The 12021-nt window shown below is 42.0% G+C and overlaps 1 protein-coding gene across 4 annotated transcripts in view; it reads right to left on the bottom strand.

Moving 5' to 3' along the window:
- LOC132383406 (thyroid hormone receptor-associated protein 3-like) overlaps positions 1-12021 on the bottom strand; it is a 120919-nt gene that overhangs the window by 56997 nt on the left and 51901 nt on the right. For all 4 annotated transcript variants that reach the window (XM_059954317.1, XM_059954313.1, XM_059954315.1 and 1 more), the window contains exon 3: positions 3285-3366. The gene's annotated coding sequence lies outside the window, so the exon portion shown is untranslated. The remainder of the gene's footprint in view (positions 1-3284; positions 3367-12021) is intronic.

The following is a 12021-nucleotide window of genomic DNA, read 5'->3' as shown; positions in this document are numbered from 1 at the left end:
TCATTCATGATTTGGGAAGACTTAATTATATTGTAACTATTGCTTGTTCTTTCATGTTCAGTTTAAATTTTTAAGTTTGCAATCCCACTATCTATATATTAATCTTATTATGTTGATATTAATAATAATAATAATAATAATAATAATAATAAAAAGATTGAAAAAGAAAGGAAAGATGCTTCTGCTCCTACTTTGATACAATGGTTCGCTCAGGTGATGTTATGTCTTAGTTTGGAGAAAATCAGAAGTTGAACCTCCTCGATTTGATTTTGAGAAAAGGTGGGGTTCATTCACCGGCTACTACAATCTGATTTGATTTAATTAATATGGTTTCCTTCTGATTTTTCTTTAAGTGGATTTGAGTTGGTGGATTGATGGAAGCTTGTATGATGTATAGCTCCAGGGTTGTGCTCCCAATGGCTTTTTTTTGGCCTTTCTTTTAGTTAGTAGGGGTTCTTTTTTTTCCTTCAAAAAGATATTCTTAACACTACTTTTTTATTATTATTGATATATTGCTTAGCTTTGCTAATCAGTTATTTGCTAATTCAATTCCTTATTGCACATAATGACATATTGACTTAATGTATCTTTTTTGTCAATCTTCAATAATAATTAATAAAAAGATTTTAAAATGAAATGAAGAACCTATACTTCAAGACACCCAGATTCTCACTGTAGACCACAGAAAGGCTTTGATACAAATGTCTGGCAATGGGAGTTGGGGCTAAGGGTGGATCAGTGGAATAGAAACAGGACACAAGTAAGCTGGAAACATAAATAAGATGACAGCTGGTCAAGTTATGCTCACTGGCATAGATGGTTGCCAAATCCAGCAGATATTGATTCTGAGTGTCTAACATAACAAAACCATTTGAAAAAGACAACTAAAAGCTAAACTATTTTTTTAAAGATTAAGTCATCAAATTGAGAACACTATTACAATTAAAAAGAAACATTTTTACCTGAGCTAATTCAAAGTATAAGCTAGCCAACGTGAACCCTTGTAGCATCTCATCTCCCTTTAATTTAATGTTGCAGCTTAAGATTCAGATCTAACAAGGCACCGATACACCAAAATCCTCAGCATTAGTAGACTGCCACCCTGTTCATGCCATCAGCGTCAGAAGGCTGATGGGGAATTACTCAAGAATGGCTGGCAAACACAAACGTTTAACACTTAAACAGAAGTTCCACATAGAGTTGTTTATCCCTACAAAATCCACCACTTTTTTCGGCAATTCTGTCAAACACTTCCTTAACCTTAAACAGTTCTCAATTATCCCCCCCCCCCTTTCTCATTTAACTACCCTTTGCTTTTCCGGGAAAAGGAGCACCATAATGTTCTTTTATTCCTGTATATTATTATTTTGTGGTTCTGGTCTAGCTTTGCAAATCTGGTTTTGCATAAACCGGAATTTCCATAACCTTTCTCTAACAGAAACTACATAACATCGTCTAAATGTGACAACATATAACGTTTGCATTTCAGTTTTAGCATGCTACCAATATATCATGGTGCTTAATTTCCTTCACTTATGGGCTAGTTATCATACATTGGTCCTTTAGCTAACTGTTCAAATCTCCAAAAATGGACCTTCCTGAAAGACTGTATCAGCTAGCTCACCAAGTGCAGCTCCAATCAAGAGAATTTTTTAATATTGTACATGTACAGTACAATTCTTTCAGGGTTGGCCCCATTTCAAGAAACAGTTCTGCAACCAGGTACTGGTCTGCAAACAGTTCTTCATGACTGAATTTAAACAATAGACAATAGGTGCAGAAGTAAACCATTCAGCCCTTTGAGCTTGCACTGCCATTCTGAGATCATGGCTGATCATCTACTATCAATACCCGGTTCCTGCCTTGTCCCCATATCCCTTGATTCCCCTATCCATAAGATACCTATCTAGCTCCTTCTTGAAAGCATCCAGAGAATTGGCCTCCACTGCCTTCTGAGGCAGTGCATTCCACACCCCCACAACTCTCTGAGAGAAGTAGTTTTTCCTTAACTCTGTCCTAAATGACCTACCTCTTATTCTTAAACCATGCCCTCTGGTACTGGACTCTCCCAGCATCTGGAACATATTTCTTGCCTTTATCTTGTCCAAACCCTTAATAATCTTATATGTTGCAATCAGATCCCCTCTCAATCTCTTTAATTCCAGCGTGTACAAGCCCAGTCTCTCTAACCTCTCTGCGTAAGACAGTCCGGACATCCCAGGAATTAACCTCGTGAATCTACGCTGCACTTCCTCTATAGCCAGGATGTCCTTCCTTAACCCTGGAGACCGAAACTGTACACAATACTCCAGGTGTGGTTTCACCAGGGCCCTGTACAAATGCAAAAGGATTTCCTTGCTCTTGTACTCAATTCCCTTTTTAATAAAGGCCAACATTCCATTAGCCTTCTTCACTGCCTGCTGCACTTGCTCATTCAGCTTCAGTGACTGATGAACAAGGACTCCTAGATCTCTTTGTATTTCTCCCTTACCTAACTCTACACTGTTCAGATAATCTACCTTCCTGTTCTTACTCCCAAAGAGGGTAACCTCACACTTATTCACATTAAACGTCATCTGCCAAGTATCTGCCCACTCACCCAGCCTATCCAAGTCACCCCGAATTCTCCTAACATCCTCATCACGTCACACTGCCACCCAGCTTAGTATCATCAGCAAACTTGCTGATGTTATTCTCAATGCCTTCATCTAAATCGTTGATGTAAATCATAAACAGCTGTGGTCCCAATACCCAGCCCTGTGGCATCCCACTAGTCACCACCTGCCATTCCGAGAAACACCCATTCACCGCTACCCTTTGCTTTCTATCTGCCAACCAGTTTTCTATCCATGTCAATATCTTCCCCCCAATGCCATGAGCTCTGATTTTACCCACCAATCTCCTATGTGGGACCTTATCAAATGCTTTCTGAAAATTCAGGTACACTACATCCACTGGATCTCCCTTGTTCTTCCTGGTTACATCCTTGAAAAACTCCAATAGATTAGTCAAACTCTCAAAAGACTTTAATTAAAGGTTTCTAAAAGGGTGTTGAATGGGATTACTCTGGAGTGAAACTAGCATTTCAGTATAAGTATTTTTCAGTATATTTTTCAGCATTTCAGTATACTTGAAATAAACAGTATATGTATCACAAAAATGGCATATAACCAAACACTATTGGTCATCTCATTAGCAACAACCTCTAATTCTCTGGGTCAGCAGCAAGATGACAGAAAAAATGATAGCTCTGCGCCTCAAATATGTAAAGAATGTCACCTTACCGATACAGCTGGGGCAGTAATCAGGGACAAAGGTTATCCTTGCAGGAAATGCTCCATACAGCTGATGATAAAGTCCAAGAATCTGAAAAGAAAGAAAAAAAATACATGGGCTGGAAGCACAAACCATGTCTACTCTTCTCTGAACATACATAAAATTTAGATCGCTGACTTAATATGATTCAATTTTCTCCCAATGGATAGGTTGAACCTCCAGATATCATCCAGTCATCAGAATATCTGAAACAAGAGAAAATCTGCAGATAACACACACAAAAAGCTGGTGGAACACAGCAGGCCAGGCAGTATCTATAAGGAGAAGCACTGTCGACGTTTTGGGCCGAGACCCTTCGTCAAGACTAACTGAAAGGAAAGATAGTAAGAGATTTGAAAGTAGTGGGGGGAGGGGGAAATGCGAAATCATAGGAGAAGACCAGAGGGGATGAGATGAAGCTAAGAGCTGGAAAAGTGATTGGCGAAAGTGATACAGAGCTAGAGAAGGGAAAGAATCATGGGACGGGAGGCCTCAGGAGAAAGGGGGGTTGGGGGGGGGGAGTACCAGAGGAAGATGGAGAACAGGCAGAGTGATGGGCAGAGAGAGAGAGAGAGAAAAAAAACAGCTAAATATGTCAGGGAGGGGAATATGTAAGAAGGGGAAGAGGGGCATTAACGGAAGTTAGAGAAGTCAATGTTCTTGCCATTGGGTTGGAGGCTACCCAGCTGGTATATAAGGTATTGTCCCTCCAAACTGAGTTTAGATTCATTTTGACAGTAGAGGAGGCCATGGATAGACATATCAGAATGGGAATGGAACGGAATTAAAATGTGTGGCCACTGGGAGATCCTGCTTTCTCTGGCGGACCGAGCATAGGTGTTCAGCGAAACAGTCTCCCAGTCTGCATCAGGTCTCACCAATATTTAAAAGGCCGCACCGGGAGCACCGGACGCAGTATACCATACCAGCCGATTCACAGGTGAAGTGTCGCCTCACCTGGAAGGACTGTCTGGGGCCCTGAAAGGTGGTGAGGGAGCAAGTGTAAGGGCAGGAGTAGCACTTGTTTCGCTTACAAGGATAAGTGCCAGGAGGGAGATCGGTGGGAAGAGGGGACGAATGGACAAGGGAGTCGCATAGGGAGCATTCCCTGCAGAAAGCTGGGGGGGGGGGGGGGGAGGGAAAGATGTGCTTGTTAGTGGGATCCCAATGGAGGTGGCAGAAGTTATGGAGAATTATACGTTGGACCTGGAGGCTGGTGGGGTGGTAGGTGAAGACAAGGGGAACCTTATCCCGAGTGGGGTGGCAGGCAGATGGGGTGAGGGCAGATGTGCGGGAAATGGAAGAGATGTGTTTGAGAACAGAGTCGATGGTGGAAGAAGGGAAGCCCCTTTGTTTAAAAAAAGACATCTCCTTTGTCCTGGAATGAAAAGCCTCATCCTGAGAGCAGATGCGGCAGAGACAGAGGAATTGTGAGAAGGGGATAGCATTTTTTTTACAAGAGACAGGGTGGGAAGAAGAATAGTCCAGGTAGCTGTGAGAGTCTGTAGGCTTACAGTAAGATATCAGTAGATAAGCCGTTTCCAGAGATGGAGACAGAAAGATCAAGAAAGGGGAGGGAGGTGTCGGAAATGGACCAGGTAAATTTGAGACCAGGGTGAAAGTTGGAGGCAAAGTTAATGAAGTCGACGAGCTCAGCATGCATGCAGGAGGCAGCGCCAATGCATTTGTCGATGTAGTGAAGGAAAAGAGGGGGACGGATACCTGTATAGACTTGGAACATGGACTGTTCCACAAAGCCAACAAAAAAGGCAGTCATAACTGGGACCCATACGGGTGCCCATGGCTACACCCTTGGTTTGGAGGAAGTGGGAGGAGCCAAAGGAGAAATTATTGAGAGTAAGAACTAATTCTGCTAGATGGAGGAGAGTGGTGATAGAGGGGAATTGGTTAGGTCTGGAATCCAAAAAGAAGCAAAGAGCTTTGAGACCATCCCGGTGGGGGATGGAGGTATATAGGGACTGGACGTCCATGGTGAAAATAAGGCGGTGGGGGCCAGGGAACTTGAAATCATTGAAAAAATTCAAAGCGTGAGAAGTGTCACCAACATAGGTGGGAAGAGATTGAACAAGGGGGGATAAGACAGTGTCATGGTATGCAGAAATGAGTTTGGTGGGGCAGCGCAAGCTGAGACAATAGGTCTACCTAGGCAGGCAGGTTTGTGGATCTTGGGTAGGAGGTAGAAATGGGAAATGCGGGGTGAGGTTGGTGGCAGTGGATGGTATCAGTAGATAATCCTTCTCCAGAGATGAAGACAGAAAGATCTCTTGTCCACTCGTCTCCCCCATCCCTTCCCACCAATCTTCCTCCTGGCACTTATCCTTATAAGCGGAACAACTGCCCTTACACTTCCTCCCTCACCACCATTCAGGGCCTCAGACAGTCCTTCCAGGTGAGGTGACACTTCACCTGCGAGTCGGCTGGTGTGGTATACTGCAGCTGGTGCTCCCGGTGTGGCCTTTTATATGTAAGTGAGACCCTATGCAGACTGGAAGACCATTTTGCTGAACACCTATGCTTGGTCCGTCAGAGAAAGCAAGATCTCCCAGTGGCCACACATTTTAATTCCACGTCCCATTCCCATTCTGATGTGTCTATCCATGGCCTCCTCTACTGTCAAAATGAATCCAAACTCAGTTTGGAGGAACAACACCTTATATACCGGCTGGGTAGCCTCCAACCTGATGGCATGAACATTGACTTCTCTAACTTCCGTTAATGCCCCTCCTCCCCTTCTTACCCCATCCGACATATCTAGTTGTTTTTTTCTCTCTCTCTCTGCCCATCACTCTGCCTGTTCTCCATCTCCCTCTGGTACTTCCCCCCCCCCCACCCTTCTTTCTCCCGAGGCCTCCCGTCCCATGATCCTTTCCCTTCTCCAGTTCTGTGTCACTTTCACCAATCACCTTTCCAGCTCTTAGCTTCATCCCACCCCCTCCAGTCTTCTCCTATGATTTCACATTTCCCCCTCCCCCCACTACTTTCAAATCTCTTACTATCTTTCCTTTCAGTTAGTCCTGACAAAGGGTCTTGGCCCGAAACGTTGACAGTGCTTCTCCTTATAGATGCTGCCTGGCCTGCTGTGTTCCACCAGCATTTTGTGTGTGTTGTTTGAATTTCCAGCATCTGCAGGTTTCCTCGTGTTTGCTCTTTAAAATCTGCAGATGCCGGAAATCCAAGCAACACACGCATAAAATCCTGGAGGAACTCAGTAGGCCAGGCAGCAACTATGGAATAAGAGTACAGTTGACATTTTGGGCCAAGACCTTTCATCAGAACTGGAGAGAGAAAGAAAAATGTGGAGTCAGAGTAAGAAGGTGGGTTGAGGGGAGAAAGTAACTCAGAACGTCTGAGATTAGTTTACACCACATTTCCAATGTAACTGACAAAGGGTTAAGAAATTTGAATATCTAAAAAAGCATTTAAAAAAAACTGTTCCGTCAAATAATTCAGAAAAGAATCACACGTCACAGGAGATATTACAGATGACGTTCCACAGGGGTTAGTGTTGGGATCACTTCTTTTTATACCGTATAACGATTTAGATGAGGGAATAAATGGCTTTGTTGCCAAATTTGGAGATGATACGAAGATTGGTAGAGGGGCAGGTAGTGTTGAAGAAACAGCTAAGCCGCAGAAGGACTTAGCCAGATTATGGGAATGTGCAAGAAAATGCCAAATGAAATACTATGTTGGAAAATGAATGGTAATGCACTTTGGTCATAGAAATAAATGTCTAGACTATTTTCTAAATGGGGAGAAAATCGAAATCTCTGAGATGCAAACGGAGCCCCTGTGCAGAACACCCTAAAACTTGCATGTTAAGTCAGTGATGAGAAAGGCAAATGCAATGTTAGCATTCATTTCAAGAGGTCTTGAATACAAGAGCAGGGATGTGATGCTGAGGCTTGATAAGGCACTGGTGAGGCCTCATCTTGAGTACTGTGAACAGTTTTGGGCTCTTCATCCAAGAAAAGATGTGCTGGTAATGGAGAGGGTCCACAGGCAGTTCACAAAGATGGTTCTGGAAATGAAAGGGTTATCATACGATGAATGTTTGATGGGTCTGGATCTGTACTCACTAGAATTTAGACGGATGGGGGGGGGGAGATCTCATTGAAACTTTCAAATGTTGAAAGGCTTAGAGAGAGTAGATTGGAAAGTATGTTTCCCATGGTGGGGGAGTCTAGGACAACAGGGCACAGCGTCAGGTTAGAGAGGTATCCAAAGCAGAGATGAGGGAAAGTTTCTTTAGCCAGAGGGTGGTGAATTTGTGGAATTTGTTACCATAGGCAGCTGTGGATGCCAGGTCGTTGAGTGTACTTAAGGCAGAGATTGATATATTCTTGGTTGGACACAGCATTAAAGGTTATGGGAGAAGGCTGAAGAATAGGGTTGAGGAGGGGAAAAAAGGAGCAGCCATAATTGAATGGCAGAACAGCCTAATTCTCCTCTTATGTCTTATGCTCTTTGGTCTTATTACGAGAATTATGAAATCTGCCTTTGAAGGGACTAACAAAATGGATGGAAAGCAACAAGAGGCTTTACTGCCAACAATTAAGGCAGAGCCAGCAAGATAAATGCTTGTAGAGCAAGAGGTTAGAGATGGGAAAGCAAACACTGAGCGTGGCAAGAACCTTACATCTGAAGAAACAAGAGAACTGAATTTGACAGAGATATGTAACAAAAGTGAAATATGGGTCTCGGTGCAAGAACAATTCCAAATCTTGTGAATAACAAAGATTACGGTTAGCTGAGGTCTACAGGAAGTGCAGAGCAGAACAACAATGGATTAAAAATAAGCTGTAATAATAGCTGAAGCTTTAGCAGCTGTGATAACAATATGATAGAAGCAGACTAGTGTCATGAAGGATTAGTTTAGGTAACCCAAGATACTAGTTCATTACATTGCATTAACTAATGAAGAGGGTGGAACTTGTGCAAGGGACAAAGAAAATTAGGCAGCTTTAGGCAAAGAAACCCTGGGGTGGCAGTAATCATAATATGATAGAATTCACCCTGCAGCTTGAGAGGGAGAAGATAAAGTCAGAAGTATCAGTATTACAATGGAGTAAAAGAATTTCTAGAGCATGAAAGAGAAGTGGCTGAAGTTGACTGGAAGGGTACACTAGCAGAGCTGACAGTAGAATAGCAATGGCTGGAGTTCCTGGGGGCAATTCCATGGTAGCGTCATGGCTGGCGTAACACTATTACAGCTCGAGGTGTCAGAGTACGGAGTTCAATTCTCCCATCCTCTGTAAACAAGTTTTCACACTGCCGCCCTAGTACACATGGGTTTCATTCGGGTGCACAGGTTTCCTCCCACAGTCCAAAGACATACCACTTAGTAGGTTAATTGGTCATTGTAAATTGTGTCATGATTAGGCTAGAGCTAAATCCATGTGTTGCCGGGCAGCTCAACTTGAAGGGCCAGAAGGGCCTGTTCCAAGATGTATCACTAAATAAATAGAACTCCAAAGATGCATAATAGATACATCTCAAAGATGAAGTATAGTATTCTAAAGGAAGGAAAAGATAACCATCAAAACAAGGGAAGTCAAAGACAAGAGGAAAGGAAGAGAGAGAGAGCATTAAAAATAGCAAAAATTCGTGGAAGTTATAGGATTGGAAGTTTTTAAAACCCAACAGAAGGCAAGTAAAAAAAAAACACAAGGAGAAAAAAGATGAAATGTTATAGAATATTATAGAAGAGAATACCAGAAATTTTTCAGATATAAAAAGTAAAGAGAAGTAAAAATGAATACTGGACCTCTTGAAAATGACACTGGAGAGGTAGTAATAGGGGACAAAGAAATGGCAGGCAAACATTAGTATTCTGTGCCTGTCTTCATCATGGAATACACGAGCAGTATGCCTGGAATTTGAGTGTGTCAGGAGGCATAAGTGAGAATAGTTGCAAATACTAAGGAGAAGGTGTTTGCGAAGCTGAAGAGTCTGAAGGTAGACAAGTCACCTGGACCAGAAGATGGACTACAACCCAGGGTACTGAAAATGGTGGCTGAAGAAATTGTGGGGGCATTAGAACTGACCTTTCAAGAAAACTTCCTGAGCACTGGAAAAGTCCAAATGTCCCAACACTCTTTAAGAAGGGAGCCAGAAGAAAGGAAATTATAGGCCAGTTAGCCCAACTTCAGTAGTTGGGAAAATGTTGGTGTTCATTAAGGATGAAATTTCAGGGTACTTGGAGGCACATGATAAAATAGGCCACAATCAGCATTGCTTCCTTAAGGGAAAATCTTCTGTGACAAATCTGACGGCAGGAAATAACAAGGAGGAAAGACAAAGGTGAGTCAATGGAAATTGTTTACTTGGATTTTCAGAAGGTCTTTGACAACGTACTGCACAAGATAAGATACAAGAGTCCATGGTATTATGGGGAAGATACAGGAACAAACAGAAAATTGGCTTACCGGCAGGAGGCAAAAAGTGGGAAGAAAGGGTTTTTTTTCTGGTTGGCTGCTGGTGACTAGTGGTGTTATGCCAGAGTCTGTTGGAACGGTTTCTTTCCCTATTATATGTCAATGATTTGGATGGCAGAATTGAAGGCTTTGTGGACAAGTTTGCAGACAATACAAAAATGTGTGCAAGGGCAGGAAGTGTTGACAAAACAGGGAGTATGTAGAAGGATTTCGACAGAATTAGAGAATGAGCAAGAAAATTGCAGATGGAATATAGTGTAAGGAAGTGTATAGCCATGCATTTTAATAGAAGGAATAAAGATAGACCTTTTCTAAATGGGGAGAAAATTCAAAAATCAAGTGTAAAGGGACTTGGGGGTTCTTTTGCAGGATTCCCAAAAGGATACTTTGCTAGTTGAGTCAGTGGTAAGGAAGGCAAATGCAATGCTGGCATTCATTTCGAAAGGACTGGAATATAAGTACAAGAATGTAATGCTGAGGGTAGCTTTATAAGGCAATGGTCAGACTATTCTTGGGAGTATTGAGAGAAGTTTTGGGCCCATTATCTAAGAAAAGACATGCTGGCATTGAAGAGGGTCTATACTAGATTCACAATAATGACTGAGAATGAAAGGGTTAATGAATGAGGAGTGTTTGATCGCTCTGGGCCTGTACTTGCTTGAGTTTAGAAGAATATGGAGGGGGGGGGGGGGTGAAATCTCATGGACCTATCAAATATTGAAAGGCCTAGACAGAGTGAATGTGGAGAGGGTTATTCTTATAATGGGTGAGTCTAGGACGAAAGGGCACAGCTTTAGGATTAAAGAATGTCCATTTAGCATAGAGATGAGGAGGAGGAATCCTTTCAAAGGGTGATAAATCTGTGGAATTCATTGCCACAGTAGGCTGTGGAGGCCAAGTCATTCACTATAATTAAAGTGGAGATTGATAGGTTCTTGAATAGTTAGGGCATCATAGGTTATAGGAAGAAGGCAAAGAATGGGGTTGACAGGGATAATGAATAAACTATGATAGAATGGCAGCGCAGACTCAATGGGCTGAATGGCCTAATTCAGTTCCTGTCTTATAGCCTTAAAATGGGTTTTACTTTTCTAAAGTGATCCTTCTCGAGCAGATGTGAGACAGGCATAACAACGCTGTAACAGTGGAAAAGACATACAGTATAAGAGTGTTAGAGAACATGTGAACACTGCAAACACCAACAGACAAAATATAGAAACAAGGAAAAAAATTCTTGAAGCATTTTCAGATTAAAGTAACTTGCTCTCTGGCTGTGACTACAGAGATTCTCCAGCTGTTAACAGAGGGAGTAGAACTAATTACAGTCTGATGGAGTTGGAGAAAAGGGACAAAAAACAAGAGCAGTATGACAAGATTGCACCAAGGTTACGGGAAGATTGAGAATGAATCGTCAGTTGTGGTTTTAATGAAAACAAGTTTGAATATGCCTCAACAGAAACTCAAAGAAAATTTCAAGGACCCAAGTAGAAAAAGATAAGGCATTAAAGGAGAACTATGTTTACAATGCATTTTACTGTATCAACAATATGCACAATTACCATTTTTATTCTTAACCTTATTTTAACAAATTCACTGATCTCTTACACGTCTGTAACCTTTCAAAAATTTTCATGAAAAGCAGTTGGCTATGCAAGTGGATAAGGTGGTTAAAGAATGCATACGGAATGTTTGCTTTCATTGGTAGGGGGTTTGAGTACAGAGTAAGGAATCATGCTGCAGCTGTAGAAAACCTTAGTCAGACCACTCTTGGGAGTGGTGCTGGTTGCCTCATATAGGAAGGACATGGAGATTGTGGAAAATGTGCAAAAGAAGGTTACAATTATGTTGCCAGATTAGAGGATGTGAGCTACAAGGATAGATTGGACAAAATTGGACAAAAGCTGAGAGGGAATTTGATAGAGGTTTATAAAATTATGAGTGGCATAGATAGAGTAGATAGAGATAGAGTAGATAGAGATAGAGTAGGCGTCAGAATCTGTTTGCCAGAGTAGCAATATCAAACACCAGAGGACTGCTTTTAGGATTAGAAGGGGAAAGTTTAAAGGTGGCTTCAGGGTTAAGTTTTTCTTTCCACATGCTGGAAGTATTAAGTTACGTGGATTGGGTTGCAGGGCTAGAAGGGCAAATCAGGCTTATTTTATAAAAAAGATGAATACAGATCCTTCCATTCCTTTCATGTTCATGTATGAGTAGCAGGAGGATATTTAGTGTAAATTAACACCAAGAT

Source organism: Hypanus sabinus, chromosome 30, assembly GCF_030144855.1.
Source record: "Hypanus sabinus isolate sHypSab1 chromosome 30, sHypSab1.hap1, whole genome shotgun sequence".
NCBI classification, from domain to species: Eukaryota; Metazoa; Chordata; class Chondrichthyes; order Myliobatiformes; family Dasyatidae; genus Hypanus; species Hypanus sabinus.
Note: the sequence above shows the minus strand (reverse complement) of the source record. Positions and strands in the feature narration are given on the sequence as shown.